Source organism: Tarenaya hassleriana, unplaced genomic scaffold, assembly GCF_000463585.1.
Source record: "Tarenaya hassleriana unplaced genomic scaffold, ASM46358v1 Cleome64, whole genome shotgun sequence".
NCBI lineage: Eukaryota > Viridiplantae > Streptophyta > Magnoliopsida > Brassicales > Cleomaceae > Tarenaya > Tarenaya hassleriana.
In genome coordinates this window covers 289,571-295,553 of record NW_010968927.1, presented here as the reverse complement: position 1 = coordinate 295,553, position 5,983 = coordinate 289,571, and positions in this window count along the sequence as shown.

The following is a 5,983-nucleotide window of genomic DNA, read 5'->3' as shown; positions in this document are numbered from 1 at the left end:
CGATGTCGACAAACATCGAGATTTTCAGATACCATATCTGAAGAATATCAATGTTAGAGAACCTCGATATCGATGTTAAAGAACCTCGATATCGATGTTGAGAACATCGATATTCGCTTCAGAATTTGCGTTTTCCTGGGTAACTGTGTTACCGAAATCGTCCGGCCAGATGGAACCACCGCCGGGGCTCCACCCCTGGACCCTGGTCGGGGCCCCCGCCCTGAACCCCGAAATCCCGTTCGGGTTGTTCGTAGATGTATATGAAACAATTGTTGTTTATGATACATCATATGTAATTGTTATATATCGGGTTATGGTGGAATGAACAAACGTTGTTCATCTGGGGTAATGGTTACATCTGAAAAATCCCTCTAAAATATAAGCCTATCTACCACCCATTGGTAGGGTACTCGTTAAGGCATCGATCATCCATGTGTAGGTTTGGCCTACACGAGGTACACCGGGTTATCTTTGTGATGTGGGATGGAAGAGATAATTTGGTATAGGTTTCGCCTACGCAAGGTATACCAAGTTATTTCATCCCATGAACTCGAATATGGTTTGGGCTTAATTGAGTCATCAAAAGGGTTTTGGATTCAATAGTACAAGATGAAATACAACAAGCAATAGTATGCGATACTATGATCTCATGATTGCTAGGAATCACATTGGATGTGATTGATAAATTGTTTGTCTACCTGATTTGTTGGTTTAGTGCTCTATGATTTACTGTTATGCGAGTTTTATTTAGATACGTTTGATGTATTGAAACTTTCTATGGTTTATGGATGAGTGTTTATTCATTACATGTTTTGCATACTTGATATGTTATGAGATCCATGTATTGTTATGAACAATACTAAACTCCCTAGTCGTATGTCGTTGTGGGAATAATGATGTAATAAGACTAGTATGATGTGTGATTGATGATCATAGAGATGATCATAGGTATTAGATACGATCACAATCATAGGTATTCGTTGGAGAATGGAATACTGGATTGACCGCATGAGATTGTCACATGCACTTTCGTCATGACTTGAATCTCATATGACTGTTCCATGATTGGATCCTAAGACCTGAGATATCTACGGAATCCAACATGAGGAGTTGCATACTTTGAATACGTCAAACGTCCTGCGTAACAGGAGGACTATAAAGGCGTGTATCAGGTACGAAACGAATCATGTGTTGGATTGTAGATAGTCAAGACGGGATTTGTACCTCTCGTAAAAGAGAGAGATATCGTTGGGATCCTCGTGTGAGCGAGACTGTAGAAATGTGTGGCCGCACTATAGACGAACGTTTTCTATTTCACACCGTCGAACTCAGTGAACGAGAAAGCAGTCGAATCAGATAAGGTGGCTTGTCCATGCCTTATGTTTGACAAATGATATCGTGATACAAAAGGATCATCAAACGGAATCATCACTGGCGTTCGTAAGATCACGAACAAACTCTATTCGAGATAGGTAGTCATAGTGTCTTGCTAGAGACCGCCTATGACTTGTGTAACCGAAATAGAGATTTCGGGTTATACTGCTATATCGGATGAGCCTACAGGGTCACACATACAGGAAAAGACAAATGCGCGAGAAAAGACGAGAATTTCCCGGTGGAGCGGAGGCCGGACCGACCGATCCAGAAGGTCTGGACCGATCGGTCTAGAGGTAACGTGCAAATGTTGCTCGGTCCGGAAAATATTCCAGACCGATCGGTCCAGACGTCGGGATTTCATTAACTCGCCCAAATTAGGGTTTTAAGGTTAATGAACTTTGGGGAACGCCTCCTAAGCTTTTTAGCTCGACTTTCAGACTCTTTTTAGAGGTTTTGAGAGTGAAAAACCGAAGAGATTAATCCCTGAAACCCTTGCGCAGAGAAGATAACGTTCTTCAGTCCTAGCAGACGAGTTCCAACCGTTGGAATCCTTTCCGCCGTATGGATACGTGTAGAGGGCGAGGTATTCTTCCTGCCTACAGTGATCGGACGAACACAGGTTCCATTTGTATATTTGGTGGAATCTGGCACAATTTTCTATATCCACTTTTTTTTCGTCAATTGATACAGGCCCCGGATCGATTGAGGTAAGCGTTCTAATGTTTCTACAAGATGATGCATGATAGGTTTTAGGGTTTCATCAAAATTTTTGTTTTACATCCGCTGCGCAAACCCTAGAACCGATCTCTTAGGAATTAGATTCGCTCTAGAGATCCCAGGGACCCAACATGATTAGTATAATCTTAAGGGGTAATGCCAAAGCAGACTTAAGGATTATGTTTGGAATTGGGATACTAGTACCCATAAGAGGATACCGAGGGTTATCATCTTAGTGGAAACTTTTATCGTGTTTTGTCTATATTGTCTGTTGATGTATTTTAGAACTGTTATTTGCTTGTTTCATGTATGTATTTATATCTTCTTGTGTTATACTGTCTAAAATTTTGTAGATGGCGAACAACAGAACTGGTAGTGTACCAATTTCGACACCTTCGCTGCGATCGATCATTGAGCGTGAAAAACTCAATGGGATGAACTTCCTTGGCTGGTCCCGCTACATGAGAATTGTTCTCAGAAGCGAAGATAAGGAGTACGTCCTCGACGAACCATTCGTCGATGAGGAGCCACCGAACAATGCATCACGGGCAGTCAAGGATGCTTACTTGTAGCATAAGAAAGACAACTGTGATGTAAGTTATCTTATGCTTGGAACAATGACTCCTGATCTGATCAAACAGTTTGATGGTCTGGACGCTTGGTTGATAATGGATCAACTTAAGCTCATGTTCGAAGAGAAAGCCCGTTCAGAGAGGTTCAAGGTTATGTGTAGCTTTTTGGACTGTAAACTGGCTAACGGGTGTTCTGTCGGTCCACGTGTGCTCAAATTGAAGAGTCATTTTGATGATCTGGAATGACTTGGCGCTAAGATGCACAAGGAGCTTGCGGTGGACATGGTACTCCATTCAGTTCATGACAATTTTCGACATTTTGTCTTAAACTATGATATGAATGGTATGGACAAGAGCTTAACCAAGCTACATGGGATGCTGGTGTCGACTGAGCAGAAGATTAAGACTGATAAGAGCATCCTTGTCGTGCAATCTGGAAAGAGTTCCAGAAGGCGACCACGAGGAAAAGAAAAGGGTAAGGAATTGGCAAAGAAGGCAAGTTTCCGTGTTGCCGAAGTTCAAACCCGACAAGGGAGAATGCCACTACTGCCACAAGGTTGGACACTGGAGTAGGAACTCCAATCTCTACTTGGAGGATCTGAAGAAGAAGAGGCTTGCTGAAGCTTCATCTTCAGGTATCAACGTTATAGAAGTTAACGTTTTGTCTTCTTCATCTTGGGTATTAGATACCAGATGTGCCTCACACATTTGTGGAAATGTGCAGGGTCTGCGAAGAAGTAGAACATTGGCGAGAGGTGAAGTGAATCTACGCATCGGAAATGGAGCAAAGGTGATGGATTGTGTGTTGACGACTACGATTTACTTTTACCGTCTGGACATGTTTTAGACCTCTGAAGCTTGCACACCATCCTCGAAGCCTGTTTCAGTCCATAAATGGATCACTGAAGCTTTATCTTTCACCCCATCCTCGGGTTCCTTGGATCGACAAAACCTTCGGATTGTGTCATGTACACATCCTCGGTCAAGTTCTCGTTAAGAAACGTGGTCTTGACATCCATTTGCCATATCTCATAGTCGTAATATATGGCTATGACAAGTAGGATCCTGATGGACTGCAGCATGACTACAGGCGAAAAGGTCTTATCATAGTCAATACCATGAATCTGACGGAATCCTTTCGCCACAAGTCGTGCCTTATACGTGTGCACGTTGCCATCCATGTCTGCCTTCTTCTTGAAGATCCACTTGCATCCGATTAGTTTTATCCTTTCAGATGCATCAACCAGAGTTCATACTTGGTTTGTTGGGATTCCTGGGATCTCTACAGCGAATCTAATTCCTAAGAGATCGATTCTAAGGTTTGCGCAGCAGATGTAAAACGAAAATTCTAGTAAACCCTAGAACCAAACATGTATGAATCGTAGAAACGTTAGAACGCTTACTTCAATCGATCCGGGGCCTGTATCAATCGATGAGTTCGTCCGATCACAAAAGGGAGGAAGATTACCTCGCCCTCTACACGTATTCACACCCGGGATGGATTCCAACGATTAAAACTTGTCTGCTAGGACCCGAATCTGTTTTCGTTATGTGCAATGAGAAAACGAGATTTAGATCACTTCTTAGACCCTCAAAGCTCATCAAGATGTATGTAGAAGTTCACTTTTTCGGCTCCCCTCTATTAGGGTTCTTAATCTCCTTCTTATAAAGTGATTAACCCTAATTTCAGTTTATTTTCGAAAAACCCGAAAGCCGAAACGGACGGTCCAGATTTACACGTGGACAGTCCGTTCCAGCACAGCAGAATGAACGGTCTAGGTTATGCAGACTCCCAGACACTCCAGAACGGACGGACTACAACCTCTGGACCGTCGGGTCTGGACCTGCTGGACCGTCGGGTCTGGTCCTTCTGGTCCGTCGGGTCTGGACCTGCTGGACTGTCGGGTCTGGCCCTTTTGGTCCGTCGGGTCTGGACCCTCTGTCTCGGTTTTTCGCCGTTTTCTCGTGCATTTATCCTTCCCTGCGTGTGTGACCCTGTAGGCTCATCCGATATAGCAGTATACACGAATAGATTTTGTTCGTGAACTTACGAACGCCAGTGATGATTCCGGTTGATGATCCTTTTGTATCACGATATCATATGTCGAATACAAGGCATGGAAAAACCACCTTATCTGATTCGACTGCTTTCTCGTTCACAGAGTTCGACTGTACGAAATAGACGACGCTCGTCTATAGTGTGGCCATACATTTCTACAGTCTCGCGCACACGAGGGACCCAGCGATATCTCTCTCTTTTACGAGAGGTACAAATCCCATCTTGACTATCTACAATCCAGCACATGATTCTGTCGCACCTGATACACGTCTTTATAGTCCTCCTGTTACGCAGGACGTTTGACGTATTCAAAGTACGTAACTCCTCATATTGGATTATGTAGATATCTCAGGTAGTAGGATCCAATCATGGAACCGTCACATGAGATTCAAGTCATGACGCTAGTCAATGTGACAATCTCATGCGGGTCAATTCAGTATTCCGTTCTCCAACGAATACCTATGATTTTGATCGTATCCAATACATATGATCATCTATCACACATCATACTAGTCTTAGTACATCATTATTTCCACAATGATATATGATTAGGGAGTTTAGTATTGTTCATAACAATACATGGATTTTATAACATATATTAAAGTATGTACAATACGTAATGAATCAAATACTCATTCATAAAACCATAGTAAGTGTCAATACATCGAATGTATCATAATAAAAGCTCATACAACAGTACATCATAGAGCACTAAACCAACAATCTCCCAGTTGCTCTACTCATGGACTGCTAAACATCTAATGCCCATATCCCTAACATGACCCTCATGCTTTGACAAAGGGAGAGGCTTCGTCAACGGTCCGGCAATGTTGTCATCTGCCAACACTCTGCATGATACACGCACGGAGCCAAGGAAGTCTCGTTCGTTTCCTTCGGTGAAATGCGGTTTGTACGTGCGTGTCTTATGTTGCCTTTTGGACAACGAATACAACAAGCTCGAAACCAGGGGACACTTGGAGACTCACTAAGGTATTCCTATGGTTAGATTTCAAGAGGATATCCAGGCCAAAGGGCACTCGGAGTCCTTAGAAATCAACACACAAGTCGGACTAAAACAGAGCACTCGAGAGCACTCGGTTTAGGTGATAGATGGAAGGGAAGTTCTAGACAAAAGGGCACTCGGATGATTCCCAATTTTTGATGGAAGATAGGGGTATGAAAGAGGATTCAAAGGAGCTAAACCAACCTTGAATCCACCACGATTTGACCTTGCACAAGGGTGACACACACACATGCG